General features: G+C 45.4%; 1 protein-coding gene across 1 annotated transcript in view; it reads left to right on the top strand.

Moving 5' to 3' along the window:
* Positions 1–16,265, top strand: part of mmp24 (matrix metallopeptidase 24) — a 70,654-nt gene that overhangs the window by 5,978 nt on the left and 48,411 nt on the right. The window lies entirely within an intron of this gene.

The raw sequence follows: 16,265 nt of genomic DNA on the forward strand, positions 1-16,265 counted from the left end.
CTTCTTTCTGTGTGTTTTTCCCCTCCTCAGTCTCAGGAGGAAGAGGAGAGGAGCAGAGGGAGAGAGGCTGCTCCCTGGGGTGTTGTAAACACAACATTACACCCGAGATGTGGGCTAAATGAGCCTGCAATGCTGCACTTAGCGGAGCCGCGTGTACACTGTGTGGGCGGGTGTGAATTCAACGCTGTTACTAGTAGTCTTAATCTTTGTGTTTATTTGCCGTACTTAAAGTGAAGCGCTCGTGTATGGCGCCCGTGCTTAATATTCATGTGTACTTTTCTGCGATGGCCGCCCGCTGTGCTCGGAACATTTCCATTTGTTGATGGACAGGCTGATTGTCTTCCAGCCCTTCCTCTCTCCCGCTCTTTGTTCATCTGTCTCGTCTCCGTCTCGAGATTTTCTCAGTTCCCTCCTCTCTCTCCCCGCCTTTGTCTTTCTCGCCCGCCAACGCACACACTTTGCCGCACACTGGCTGCGCGATGCAGCTGTAAATAAGAGGACTTGTCATTGTGTGCTTGATGAGGGTATTGTATAGCAGCCAGCCAGCCAGCCAGGGACAAACTGCATCAAACGAGCGGTTTGAAGGAGCGCAGAGGAGCAGGGATGTGACTCAGCTGAACTCGATAAACCCAATTAAAATGTTACGACATGAAATGCTTCACTCTGGTTCGGCTGCGGCATCTCTGCACAACAAGTCTGGATGTAAACATCGCTACGACTTTAGTGCAAAAGTAACCAGATGCTCCGCTCTTTTCTGCGGCCGCTCCTCCTGCATAGATACGGCGATGTTAAAGTCACCGGCGCTCATTTCAAACAGTATGATATTTACCTCCGAGAGCTGCACTTTGTTCTCCAGACGGCCGCCCGCTGCTGCAAACGCTCTCTACTCGTTGAAAAAAGACGCTGGCGCTCAGAAAAACAAATAAACCGCTAGATGGAGTCAGGGCCTTAGTTTCCAAAATAATCAGAATGGAATAAAGTATTAAAGGGGATATAATATCACTTTTACAGTGTTTTTGAACATATATCTGTGTAACCTGAGAGTCTACTGACCCACAACATGTGAAATAAACCATCCAGTCCTTTGTTTGTGGTCTGCATAAGTCTTACAACACAGAGGAAAATGCTCTGTTTCAAATGTGCTCTCCTTGTGATGTCACAGTGGGATTCTATTTTTAAAAAATCCCCTCCCCTCCCCTGGTATCTCCACCCATGGACTCCACCCCCAGACTAGAACAAAACTTTAGCACAGGTCTTCCATTTTTATTCTCGCTACAGAGGAGGGATGTCTACGGGGAAAACTCAGGGGGCGGGGCTCATTGCATTTAAAGAGACACACACACCAAAACGGAGCGTTCTGAGAGAGTTATCGACGTAATAAAGCAGAAGCCTCCAGTGGGAACAAAACTTATCAGCACATCCTCCAGAGGTCGGAGCAGGCCGTGCATGAAGGAGGACGGCGGTGGTTGTGAGGACGACACAGTCCTTGTTATTATTTTGGTTGAGAGCCCCCTGGTGGTGGAGTTTCCATACTGTGCGTTTAAGCTTCTCTGGGCTGCACGGCTGTGTGATGGTGAGTTTTGATCGTCAAGTCACAACTGAAGGGTCAGGAATATCTCAGTTTGTAAAAATCCTCATGTTTCAGTAAAGTTAGTAAAGTTAATGTCATTCACCTTTAAAGTGTGATAAACATGAACGTCCGCTACTTTTGCATTGTTTTTTACGTCTTGTCTTACCTCGGGAGACCCCCCCCCCCCCCCCCCCCCCCCCCCCCCCCGTCTGACAGATATTCTCCTGCTGTGAGGTGCATGTGTGAACATCCATGTCAGGAGAATCCTCACAGCAGTACTTCTGAAATGATCTCGATATTTTCAGGTGTGCAGATGTGAGGGATGCAGGTGTAAAACATCCAGACGTTTATTGGTGCAGGAGTGTGTTTGTAAATCACTTGTTTTTCTTTTTCATGGTTGATGTTTGCTTTAATGTGAGGTTTCCTGCTGAGCTCTTTCTTCGTATAAATGTATCTGCGTGGTTTTTTCGGATCATCTTCATTTGCATAAAGCCCTGCGAAGAGAGTAGAAAGGGTGAGACGATGAAAGAGGGCGAGTTGTGTAATACTGCAGCAGAAGACGGGACGTCAGGCAGCGAAGGTAGAGAGAGTGGAGATACTTTTAGCATGAAGATGGAGAGAGAGGAGAGGAGTTAAAGAGAGAGCGAGACTAAAATGTAAATGGAGCAAGAAATATTGACGTGCACAGAAAAGCAGACTGTAAGAAGGCAGGGGAAGAGATTAAGTTCAAACCAAAGAAAAAGAAGGAACAAGTGGAGCGCAGAGGGAGATGTGACTGTCCACACTCAGGAGGTTTCCAACAAAGAAGAGTTGTTATAACTCTGCCCTCGTTTCTTTGAAGAAGTCCTTTTGTCTCTGAAATGTCAGTCACACCTTCAACACAGCGCAGCCGGATTAAATCAAAGTTTAATTTCTGTGCTCATTTTCTTTTGAACATTTTTACATTTAAAGGAGCGATATGTAACTCTGACACCTAGCTTTTAAAAGGGGTACTGCAGCCCAAATTTAATGTATAACAGAGAGCTGTCATCGGCTCGAGCTGCAATCACCTGTGTCCTGCATTGTTGTGTTAGCATGCTAATGTTAGCGCAGAATGAGCGTGATCTAAAAACTCTTACTAACATCCAAATAATCAGTGAGTATGTTCTTCTTCTTCTCTCTAGTTCTTCACTAAAACAGCTTTTATACACAAGGGGAGGAGCCGGCCGTCCCGTCCATGTAAACACGGCTCTGACAACAACACAGCCAGCGGGACTTGAGCTTCTCCCTCATTGTAGACAGTCATGACTCAGAGACACATTTACACAGGACAGACTTTATTCATGATATATTTATGTGGAACATGTCGCACATTCTTCCTTTCATGTCAGAAACACTGTGTTCATGAGTCCACCAGGCTAGATTAAGTTTTTTTTTGCAACATTTAAATGATCATGCACGGCACTTCTAAGTTAAAGATATGAAAACACAGCTTCCTGCAGCATTCCCGCTGCACTTCTAGCTGCAGGTTGCAGCTCTTGATAGAGAAATCCAGCAGTGCAGTGAAGCCTCATGACATGAGAAGCTGAGCAGGATGGAAATGTAAGTGCAGTTCTAATTAAATATGGATATCAGAGATGGGTTCTTTCTGTGGGAGAAAAAGCATCTCGCTCCTCTCTGAGCTCCCCGGGTGCGCTGCAGGACACGGAGCGCGGTTTACATTCGACGACTGTGGTCACACAGGGAGAGGAAACAATTTCACACAGAGATGTAAATTGAATTATATAATGTGCCTGCAGCTTGTACAGATTATTACAGCGCAGCGCCGTAATGTTCATCACTGATCATACATTAAGTGAATGTTTTTAAGAATCCCTAATGAAGACGTTTATATTCATTATAGCAGCATGGTGTGGCAGCTTTTTGGATACTCTGAAGACGATCGAGGTGAGGACTTCAAAAGAGGAATCAAAGGAGACAAGCCAGGAAGTAATAAAGCAGGAACAATCGTCTCTAACTCAGATTTGAGTGAAGCGTCTGAAGTGAAAGAAACATGACGGGTTAATGATTGAATATTCTGATCAGAGTGTCGGAGTGATGATGACAAAACTCTGAATAACAGAAGAAGAATGACAGATGTCTGAAGAGCTGCAATAACAGAACAAAAGATCCTCCTCTTCCTCTCCATCCATCCATCAGGCCTCCTCTTCCTCTCCATCCATCCATCAGGCCTCCTCTTCCTCTCCATCCATCCATCAGACCTCCTCTTCCTCTCCATCCATCCATCAGACCTCCTCTTCCTCTCCATCCATCCATCAGGCCTCCTCTTCCTCTCCATCCATCAGACCTCCTCTTCCTCTACATCCATCAGGCCTCCTCTTCCTCTACATCCATCAGACCTCCTCTTCCTCTACATCCATCAGACCTCCTCTTCCTCTACATCCATCAGACCTCCTCTTCCTCTCCATCCATCAGACCTCCTCTTCCTCTCCATCCATCAGGCCTCCTCTTCCTCTCCATCCATCCATCAGACCTCCTCTTCCTCTCCATCCATCCATCAGACCTCCTCTTCCTCTCCATCCATCCATCAGACCTCCTCTTCCTCTCCATCCATCCATCAGACCTCCTCTTCCTCTCCATCCATCCATCAGGCCTCCTCTTCCTCTCCATCCATCCATCAGACCTCCTCTTCCTCTACATCCATCAGACCTCCTCTTCCTCTACATCCATCAGACCTCCTCTTCCTCTACATCCATCCATCAGGCCTCCTCTTCCTCTCCATCCATCCATCAGACCTCCTCTTCCTCTCCATCCATCCATCAGACCTCCTCTTCCTCTCCATCCATCCATCAGACCTCCTCTTCCTCTACATCCATCCATCAGACCTCCTCTTCCTCTACATCCATCCATCAGACCTCCTCTTCCTCTCCATCCATCCATCAGGCCTCCTCTTCCTCTCCATCCATCAGACCTCCTCTTCCTCTCCATCCATCCATCCATCAGACCTCCTCTTCCTCTACATCCATCAGACCTCCTCTTCCTCTACATCCATCAGACCTCCTCTTCCTCTCCATCCATCCATCAGACCTCCTCTTCCTCTCCATCCATCAGACCTCCTCTTCCTCTCCATCCATCCATCAGACCTCCTCTTCCTCTCCATCCATCCATCAGACCTCCTCTTCCTCTACATCCATCAGACCTCCTCTTCCTCTACATCCATCCATCAGACCTCCTCTTCCTCTCCATCCATCCATCAGACCTCCTCTTCCTCTACATCCATCCATCAGACCTCCTCTTCCTCTACATCCATCCATCAGACCTCCTCTTCCTCTCCATCCATCCATCAGACCTCCTCTTCCTCTCCATCCATCCATCAGACCTCCTCTTCCTCTACATCCATCAGACCTCCTCTTCCTCTCCATCCATCCATCAGACCTCCTCTTCCTCTACATCCATCCATCAGACCTCCTCTTCCTCTCCATCCATCCATCAGACCTCCTCTTCCTCTACATCCATCCATCAGACCTCCTCTTCCTCTACATTCATCCATCAGACCTCCTCTTCCTCTCCATCCATCAGACCTCCTCTTCCTCTCCATCCATCCATCAGACCTCCTCTTCCTCTCCATCCATCCATCCATCAGACCTCCTCTTCCTCTCCATCCATCCATCAGGCCTCCTCTTCCTCTCCATCCATCCATCAGGCCTCCTCTTCCTCTACATCCATCCATCAGACCTCCTCTTCCTCTACATCCATCAGACCTCCTCTTCCTCTCCATCCATCCATCAGACCTCCTCTTCCTCTACATCCATCCATCAGACCTCCTCTTCCTCTACATCCATCCATCAGACCTCCTCTTCCTCTACATCCATCCATCAGACCTCCTCTTGTAGACACATCTCCAGCATCGTTTCTGGACGCTGTTCTTGAGTGGGTTGTCTTGATGTGCTGTTGAAGTCCGGTGACGTAGTGTGAAGGTCCACGTCATGTTTGGGGCAGTCACTCACACAGTTGTGTTGAATAACGCCGTTATCCTTTATAATGAACATTTATCAGTGTTAACAAACATGCACTTTTTCTCCTCTCTGTTTATTTCTGTGTTTGATTCTCCCGTCAGCTTCATCCCAACACATGCAATTACATTTAAAGATGGACTCTCATAGTGTGTGTGTGTGTGTGTGTGTGTTTGTGTGTGTGTGTGTGTGTGTGTGTGTGTGTGTGTGTGTGTGTGTGTGTGTGTGTGTGTGTGTGTGTGTGTGTGTGTGTGTGTGTGTGTGTGTGTGTGTGTGTGTGTGTGTGTGTGTGTGTGTGTGTGTGTGTACTGGTGCATGTAAGTGAGTGAGGGGGTCATTGGCCTTGCATCATCTATGTCCTGGCAGTCATTGATTGGTGTGTCTTCCAGCTTGCAGCCAGGGACTGTGTGTGTGTGTGTGTGTGTGTGTGTGTGTGTGTGTGTGTGTGAGAGAGATATGTGTAGTGTTATATGACACCACAGACATGAGGTCATAGCTCTGAGACCATCAGTCCCACCTGAGCGGTTTCATATTACATAACCCTTCTGTGTATGTGTGTGTGTGTGTGTGTTGCCATTTTTAAGATTAGTAGGGATCTATGGAATCTTTTTATATATTTTAAGCTTAAGTCTGTCTGATTCTTAGATCCAACTTTAAGCTATCCAACGATATTCCTTCCCTCCCAGCTGTTCATATTTTTATTTTCTAATTCAAGAATTCCTGCCGTGTTTTCTTCGTCTGTGTTTGTGTGTGTGTAAATCATGTGGCCTTTAATGTGAGATCATCAATCTATGTTCCGTCACTTATCCACTTATCCGCCAACAGGCTGCGTTGGCAGCAAGCTAAGAAATTCAGCTCAGTCGTCCTCACTGCAGCACTTCATATTTCATCTTCTTTGATGAAATATGAAGTGCTGCAGCACACACCCTGAGGTGTCCCAGATCTCCACATTGGCCTTACTCACCTTCCTCTAAGGATGAAGCACTGCTGACATTTTGTTTGCTTGCATCTGACCACTGGTTTAAAGGCTTTATATGCTTTCTATTCAGCCGGCCGTCCCAACGATGTAAACAAAGTGAAGATAGGACTCTGAAAACTCTGAAAACATCACAGACAGTGGGACTCGGGTGTTACACCCATTGTAGACAGTCATGACTCACAGAGTTATTTTCAGAGGAGATACTTGATTTCTATTATATTTAAGTGTGAAAAATCACATAAAGACTTTAAGGTGTAGGTGTCACCATAGACCAGCTCGTCCTGCCACTTAAATACCCTTCAGTACAAGTGTCTGACACCAGTCCATCATCCTTCTTACATTCACCTCTCGACCCTTACCCTCATCCATCATCCCTCCATCCTGACCCTCGTCCATTCATCATTCGACCCTTATCTTCATCCCACATGGCTCGATCCTTATCTCTCAACCCTTAACTTCATTCCTTAATTTTTCAACCCTTATCTTCATCTCACATCCCTCGACCCTATAACCTTCATCCCTTCATCTATCGACTCTTAATCTTCAGATCATCCACCCTCGCTCATCATTTCGATCTCCACCATGCATCCTAATAATAAGCTGGTATAGATCAATGTCTTCAAATAAAAAAGAGCGTTTGAGCGGTTGACACTCTTTTTAACCCTCGTGTCAAACTCTTAACTGAACTGTCATCGGGATGGAGGGCCGTTATATTCGCCGTCTGTAAAGTTTGACATTTTAAAGACAGAGCATCTTTACCCGACAGCAACAATCTGCTATCTGACGCCGCTTTTATCCAAAGTGCCTCGCAGCAGCATGACTGCATACATCTGAAGCTCGGATGGCCCCCCGTGGGAGTGAACTTTGACCCCGACTGTGTTAGAGCTTTATTACTACAGCTCACAGTCAGCACTCCTACAGTCCCCGCTCACATTCTGCTTTCAGTCTCTCTCATATATACGAACACATCCTCCGCTCAGATCTCAGGGAGCCCCGCTGAAAAATGTGTGGAATTGGATAATAATTCAGAAAATGTTTTAAAAGCTGTGTCCTTCAAATTCAATTCAATTTAAAACCTCATAGCGGGGTCAAAGGTCAGATAAATGAGCTGACAATACAGAGAATGAAGTATATACAGGAGGACAACGTGTATAAAGATAAAGTCTTAAAGTGCAACTGTGGCAACTACCAAAGTGTCCAGAGCTCCAATGCTTTCTAAAAAACATTTCCGGGGGGGACGAACGCTGCAGGGCTGCAAGGCGAGGGCTGCTCTCCAGTGCTGGGAGAAGAGTGCCTATGGGGTTTCACCGGTTAACAAAGAGGCTTGAAGATGTCTCGGAAAATTCTTGGTTTCATATCGGGGAACTATCGCGTGATTTGCAAAAAAAAGATATTTAGCGCCCCCTGCAGACGGATCCTGATTTCAGGGGGTGCTGCAGATGCCCCCTCAGCAGTGCTACTTCCCGCATTCCTGAATATGGCGTCAAAAAAACGACCGTGTCAGTGAACACAACACCAGAACATGGACAGCCAGGAAGCAAGCTGAACAAAAAAGGCTCACTTTACAGAAATAATGCTGCATTCAAGGGGTGTCGGACACATCGGAAAAACCAGTTTCCGAGTTGTAAAATGATACACATGAACACCTGCTCAAGTCGGAACAACAACTCGGAAACTCGGAAAAGTATTAGTTGCCCGACTTCCCGACTTGACGTCAGAATCGTCATCACATGGGGGCAAAATATGTTTTGTTAATGTTAACAATTTTTTTTAAATTCACGTATTGCACATCAACTGTTTGCTCAAATATAACTTTTAACAGTGACATTTCACAGATCTTCTTCTTCATGGCGTCAACGCTGTTTTTTGCTGTTGTGATTCCGACTTTCCGAACTGAAATCACTTGAACACACTGAAGTCGGAAGAACGACTTCCAAACTCGAAAACTTGGACCACCCGAGCAGCACCTGAATGCAGCATAACAGCCGACTGGGGGAAAAGTTCAATTGATGAAATAATTGATTGTATAGTTGTGGCCTTAAAATCTGCTTGAAGTGGACAGTTTTTATCAAAAAAAGGCATAAACTAAAATGCTTTAAATGAGGAAACAATGAAATTTAAAGCCATGTATTTAACATATTTATGTAATTATCAAAGTCAGCATCAATAAAGCGATGCACACAGAAGTCGGAGGTAAAGCTCTGCACTTCCTCCTGCTGCTCCGAGCGAGATGCCAGAAAGCCAGACATCAAACCGGCGGCGGAGCTTTTACAATCTCGTCAGATTCCCCCCCCCCGAGCCGCCCCGCTCAGATTCCTCTGACGGATGAGAAACAATCACAGTCGGCGCCGTGCGAGCAGAGAGAGCGTGTGAGAGAAAGATTTTGTGAAACATTTGTGACAAATGCCTCCCTGACGGCGAGGAGCTGTTGCTGTTTGGATGCAGACCGAGAGCGGTACATAGAAGATGGAAGTGTGTGTGTGTGTGTGTGTGTGTGTGTGTGTTAGCGCCGGTGATGAAACAAACAACTTTAAAAAAAAAGGTTTGAAGAGTGGTTACATTAAATCAATGAAAGGAATCCAGTTATAGTGAAAGGTTGGAGGTTTTTTTTGTGAGAAACGTTAAGTTTTAGGGGGGCGCCGATGGTCTAGTGGTTATGTCGCGCGCCCCATGTATGGAGTCTAGACTCCTTATCCGGTGGGGTTTGAATCTGGCCTCAACCCTTTGCTGCATGTCGTCACCCACTCTCTCCTCCCAAAGTTTCCTGATCAATGGAGTATTCATCCTTTAAATCGTGCTGTGAGCTACGGTGGTGTTGTACTCGTGACCACTTTTTGATTCTCAGAATCGAAAGCATTTTGACCCGGTCTTGTCTCGGTCTCAGACTGGGCGGACTCTGAATTTTAAATCAAGACTGGTCGACTTCACCACTGATAGGCTTCTTTCTCACGTCTGTGATTAGAAGGAACTCTCCTCTTTCTAAAAGAATTAATAACTTCAATTAATTCATAATTAGATTTTTCCCCTGGTTACGACCACAACCTCCCCGGTGTTACGCTCTAAGTGAGTGACACGCCCCCTCCACACAAGATGATGACTTTTCAGTGATATTTATGGTCTTGGTCTTGTGTCGGTCTCACCCTGCGCCCCCCTGAGCACTCTGGTCTCGGGTTAGTGAGGTCTTGACTCCAACACTATCGTGAGCGTCTAAACAAAACCAGCTAAACCAGATAAACTTTTAATTTATCAACATTTTTGACTTGCTGGACAGGACGCCTTTAACGAACACAATTTCCCAGAAACCCCGAGACCACTTTGGGTTGTGTGTAACTTCTTGACAGGGGGATGACAGCCCTAGTCTCAGGATGTAGAAGCTGAGACCACTTATAAGAGGGTAACTTGTTGTTCTATGATCACTTTGTTTTGGGCCCTGTGTCCACTTAGCGTCTTGAGTAGAGAGCGTTCGCAGCAGAAGGCGGCCGAGTGGAGAAGAAGCGCAGCACCCAGCTTTTTTTTTCCCGCCTTTTTTTCTTTTCTCAGCACACAAAAGCTTCATGCGAGAGTTTTCCCTTTTAATATCCGTTTTTCACCTCCTGACTTCTCTACATGAACGGGCAGAAGAACCCCGAGTTTATTCCAGGTGATCCATTAGATCATATCAGAGATTGTCTCGGTGAAGAAATGAAGGGAATAAAACTCGGCGCCAAACAAACAGAATCTCTGTCTTCACTCGCCGTCCTCGGCTGACGAGGGAATCTTTTCCTGACAAAACGACGCTGACTGCTTTTCATTTTCAGCACAAATATGAAAACCCGGAGCAGCAGCAGACAGTCGCTCTCGGGGAGCTACATCGAGCAGTGATTTCATTCATTAATCACTCGCTGTTCTGCACCGCCGACTCTGTTGACTTTTGATTTCTTCGGTGGGTTTTCATTATCGTGCGGAGACGTTTGCAGGAAAGGAGATAAGTGAGGCTGCCGGGGAGGTGAGCACACAGTCCAGAGTGATTCACCCCCCCCCCCCCCCCCCCCTTACCTCGCACCAAAGATCCTCTGAGATCTTCAAGTACGACTCTTCACTCGGCTCAGACGAACAGAAATACTGACTCTAACCCAACTTTAGATTATTGTGGTAACATGCAAAGAGGGGCGGGGCTTAAGCCTCCTGGCAACTCTTAAACTTAATATAAATAAAAGTTATTTTAAACATTCACCCCCTGTACAGTTTGTGAAGGCACATTTTGAACCAGGCTGTAAACATGTTCATTGTTTACGTTTAAAGCATCCAGCCTCAAGTGGACACTGTAGGAACTGCAGTTTTTTTTTTGTTTACTTTTCCTCATTGGCTTGAGAGGTTGCCGCAAGGGTAGGCCAAGCTCCAAGATTTCATCGGGGGCCCTCAAGTGTCCCCGTGCATACAGTGTCCATCTTTCTTTTTTATCCCAGTCTTTGCTTTTTTTTAGTTTCTGTCTTTGCGCTGATGTCGATTCTTATTTGACATTTCATCTGAACGCATCATCCACTTCATCCATCACACACTGAGTAGGTTTTTTTCGTCCGAAATTGAGGATCTTTAAAAAAGAAATAAGACTCATGTTGTGCCACTCATGTTTGCACACTGACTCAGAAACTTTCATCCGTCATTTGTTTTTCAGAACAGGTTCGATTTTCTGCATTTTTTCCTAGCGGCAACCTCCGGTCTTTAAAAATGAAGCCAATGTGAAAGTGCAAAATCCTGCAGAAATTAACATGTTTACAGCCTGGTACAAAAAAACAAATAGGTCTGATTAGTTATTGTCATCACTGGCACACACTGTACGTGCATGTGTGTGTGGTCTGTGTGTACATTTTTTTTAAAAATCTGATTACGCATCCAAAAGTTACAGTGTTTGAAGGCCTTTATTCTTGGGTCCCTCTCCCACCTGAACCCTGGGTTTACCTTTCTCATCAGCTGCTTGTGTAAACCTGACATAAAACTAATGTGTCACAATAAAAATGTGTTTGGTGTCGTTATGCAAAATGAAGAATTGTTTTTGTCGCCAGCACTCTTCCACAAAGCACACCTGAGAGCATTTTTTTAGTAAAGAAGGCAAAAGCTCGGGCGGTTGAAAGGAGACGGCGGTCGCACCTGACGATGTCTCTAAAAATAAAAGTGGGGACAAAAGTGATGACGTGTGCCTGAAGAAGGAAGAGGAGTGCAGGCACAAAATAGAAGATGCAGGAGAGCTCGACATTACTCATGAGCAACAAATTAAGAGAGCGCTCGCTTCCCCTCCAGGTGCTGCTTTTTTTGGACCTGACATTGACGTACTGCGCCGCGCAGCTGAAGTTAAGACTTATTCACTTAGGGACACCCGGGGGAGTTTGATTGTGTGCACTGGGTCCATGACGTCAGACTTAACAGTGTGAAGCCAGTCAGACAAACAAGCTCATTAAAGACGTCACCATCGCTCTGCCACTTAATGATTGACATTTGTCACTATTTTGTGACATGCAGAGAGATAATCAGCCCCACTTACCCGGCCTCACACTCACAGTTTGGACAAGAGGGAGCGCCTGGTGGCTCTGCACCCAATGCACTCCAGCTGAGAGGGCAGTAAATAGTTTAGCAGGGGGGGAGATGAGGTCTATTTTTATCACCGGCAGACGGAGGAGACGCACTAGCAGGCTGACGCACAGGTTGAGGCATCAGAGAACAGACAGCCAAACAGGCTCAGAGACGGACAGAGAGAGAGACGGAGACGCGGCCAATCAGGAGGACGGGCGGGCAGGTCGGACGTAGATGCAAACAGACAGCTTGGCCCAGAGACGTCCAGGGTGAAAAACAAGGCTGCGGCTTCAAACCTCTGAGCTGCTGTTTCACCCCATGAGAAGAAAATCAAAACTCACTGCACATTTTGACTCTGCTCGCCCCTTTTCTCTTCTTTTCTTGAAGATGAAAATATTTCAAATACATATTTTAAGAGCCAAAAAAACGTATCTACAGTAAACTTTAGCGTCGTGGTGTTGTGGGTTGTGCTGGTCTGAGTCAGTAGTTGTCCCTTGCAGCTGTTAAACCTCCATAGAGGAGAAGTGAGTGAAGTTTTCTGCTCTGGTTGCTCTTCAGCCGGTGAGAGAGAATTTTTATTTCTGGTTTTAAAAATGAGTGTATCTGATTGGTGCCTGGACTTCCTTCAGCTTCCCATCAGCTGCTGAAATTGAATGTTTGAGTTATTGGTTTAATGGTCAGCCCTGTCGACGTCCTGAACATGTAATGTGGTCGTTTGGTCCTAAATATCTCGGCCTCTGAGGAAAGTGTGAAGAGGCTGTAAGTCTCTGCAGTGCCTCTCCTCCTGTCCTCTCCTGATAATTGTGTTTCTCAGGTGATGTGTGCACGTGGTGTTTACAGAGGTGTGTGTGTGTGTGTGTGTGTGTGTGTGTGTCTCTGTGGTTTCTCCCCCAACACCAGCTAAGAAAACCTTTGTCGTCCGAGTCAGAGGAAAATAATAATTAAACATTTATTAACAGCAACATAACTCAGTGGTTTTAATTTTGCATATACTTGTGTGTGTGTGTGTGTGTGTGTGTGCCCGTTTGTGTGTGTGTGTGTGTGTGTGTCAGGGCTTTGATGCCACTGTAGTAATTGTTGTATAATAGCAGCTGGTGAATTATTTAATTCAAACTGCTTCCTATGAGCCGGCAGCAGCTGGCCCACTCATCAGCAGAGAGCAGAGACACACACACACACACACACACACACACACACACACACACACACACACACACACACACACACACACACACACACACACAGACACACACACTCTCAAAGGTGCAAGGGTGCACACAAATATCATGCACTTAGACACCTGCAAATATCTGACAGCAACACATGCATGCATCTACACACAAACACTGAGGTCCGCGGAGACCGAGTGAAAATTGAGGTTGTTTGCGTTCACACATGCAGCTCTTCCTGCAAACATCAGGACTTCTTCAGGAGTTTTCTGCAAGTTTGAAAGCCCTACTATAAAGATATAGCCCGCTATCAGATTTTTTTCTCTCCCAAATATCGATATCAGTAAATGCAGCAAAAATCCCACATCGGTTGGGCCCTAGTTTATGTATTTGCAGCGTGTTTGTTGTTGTTGCATTGTGCTCTTTTATATTTGCATAGTTTCTGAATTCGCTGAACGTTTTTTCTTTAAATAGTTTGGGCTGTTGTGGGTCGGTTGCCCTCGTTGGCCACCGAAACAGAAACATTGGAAACAAAAAAAAGAAAATGTTAGAGCCGGTGGATTGAATGATTTTTAACGACTCTTTAGTCTGTTAACTTATTGTGTAAAATGAAAATCAAACAATGAGTAACCCTTTCTTAATAAAATCCCTGCCCCTGTTTGGATTGCCTCGTGTGCAGTTCATTGTGATAAATTAAACTGAGCAATCATCGTTTTTTGTCTTTATTAAATCGGGCTCTCGTATCCTGACAGTCGCAGTGAATGAGCTTTATTGGTTTTTGCCGGGAGCGGTTTTCTTGATGTCTTTTTATCGGCGTCTGAACAGAGCAGATACAATAACAGGAGTCAGATGGATTGTGAGAGAACAGTGGCGTCTTATCACCAACACAACATTTTTTAATTGGATTGTGAGCGCTCGGTTTCTGCTCAGCTTGTGGACCATGTGGCGTGCGCTGTGTTCACATTTACTCTGAGGATTAAAAGCAGATTAGGATCACAATCTGAATCAGTTAGCTAAACACACAACTTAGACACAAACGCTGCCGTAGCTGGCCTTGAATATTTTCTTTTTTTTTTACTACTGCCGATTGACAAAAATGTTTGAATACCTTTTATTTAAAGAGGACACAGGACCCCCTCCTCCACCTTTTCAAACAGTCCCCTCCTCCACCTTTTCAAACAGTCCTCCTGTAGTTTAAATGAAACATCTGTGCTGTGCTTTGGTCAAAATATAACATGAATCAAGCACCAGAGGAGGTTTGTGACCCTGTATAAACCAGCTCTCTCAGAACGCTCTGTTTTGGTGTGTGTGTCTCTTTAAATGCAATGACCCTCCCCCCCCCTGAGTTTTCCCCGTAGACATCACTCCTCTGTAGAGAGAATAAAAATGGAAGACCTGTGTTTTGTTCTAGGCTGGGGGTGGAGTCCATGGGTGGAGATACCAGGGGAGGGGAGGGGATTTTTTAAAAATAGAATCCCACTGTGACATCACAAGGAGAGCACATTTGAAACAGAGCATTTTTCTCTGTGTTGTAAGACTTATGCGGACCACAAACAAAGGACTGGATGGTTTATTTCACATGTTGTGGGTCAGTAGTCACTCAGGTTACACAGATATATGTTCACAAACACTGTGAAAGTGGATTTTTCATAATGTGTCCCCTTTAATATTTTCTTTGACAGCTGAGACCGAAATGAAAAGATGCGAGTTAGGGATTACTTAGACAGTCTCTGATTGTCAAAAATTAATCAACGCCCTGCAAACAATCTCAATCAATCTGCATGACAGTGAGAATATTTGTTTATAGCTTCAACGCCTAAATAGACGTCGTTCGGTTTCTGTCTTGGGGAAACGACGACGGACTGATTCTCTGGTTCTGCCGTGATAGTGAAGCACACGTTCATATTGTAGCTGAGTGCAGGTTTCTGGGCTCGGACTGGCTGGGAGAGGCTGGCACACACTTTGAAATATTAATGACCTGCTGTAGAGAAGGACTCAGCCTCCCCCCTCGTTATCTCTCCCTGCCCTCGCTCCCCTCCCCCGTTCCTCTCTCCTTCCTCTCCCTTCTTTTATCTTCTTCTTTTCGTCCCCTCTTCTCTTAAAAATTACCTCCCTCTCTTTCCTTCCCCCGTCTCCATTTTTCCTCTCTCTCTCTCTCTCTCTCTCTCCTCTCTGTGTCTCTCAGGAGAGCTGAGAGCTTGTGTAATGTCATATTAAAGAGACAGGCGCACAAGCAAAGTGAAAAATACAACGTAATAAGAGTCATCCGTGGAAACTTGTGGCTTCCGCATCGATTTTGGATCGGTGTGAATCTAATTTTCTGTGAAAGTTTTCGTCTAAAAAGCTCTTCTTTCATCCTTTTCATGTCTTTGTCTGGGCTTCTCCTCAGACAGGTTCGATAAATCCCTCTGTGTCCTCTCTGCTTTTTCCCAGCCCTTTGTCCGTTTCCATCTCCACCCTTCAGTCCTTCCTTTTGTTCTGCTCTGCCACATCAGAGGAGCTCTCGACTAAATAAAGACACATAAAGGCAGATGCTTCTCTTTTTTTATGTACACACTTACTCCAAATTGCTGGTGTATGTTAAATAATAACTGTTTGTAGAAGTGGAAGTGGCCATTTTGGGGTTTTTTGGTAGCCAGATATGAAGGCTTGACTTTTAATCACACGACGGTCATGTCTGCTTCTAAGTTTAACATTCTTTATTGTCTGTTTTAGTCCAGAAGTCACCAAATCAACATGTTGATGTAAGGAAAGATATTAAGAATTAAGAGTGGACTTTTCTGAGATAATAAATTAACTGAGTAGGCGACTCATCTTCTTAGACTTAAATACAGACGGACAAGCAAGAGAGTCGCCCCCTGCTGGCCTCAGAAAGAATAAGAGTGTAAGGCTATTCTTCATTGGCTACATCCACTGTGCTTACTTTTAAGGCTTTTATACATGCAGAAAACTCCTCAAAAAGCAGAATGTGTTCACTCTGACTTCACCCGGAGTTTCTCCTGCAGCCT

This window comes from Labrus mixtus, chromosome 7 (genome assembly GCF_963584025.1).
Source record: "Labrus mixtus chromosome 7, fLabMix1.1, whole genome shotgun sequence".
In the NCBI taxonomy this organism is placed as follows: Eukaryota; Metazoa; Chordata; class Actinopteri; order Labriformes; family Labridae; genus Labrus; species Labrus mixtus.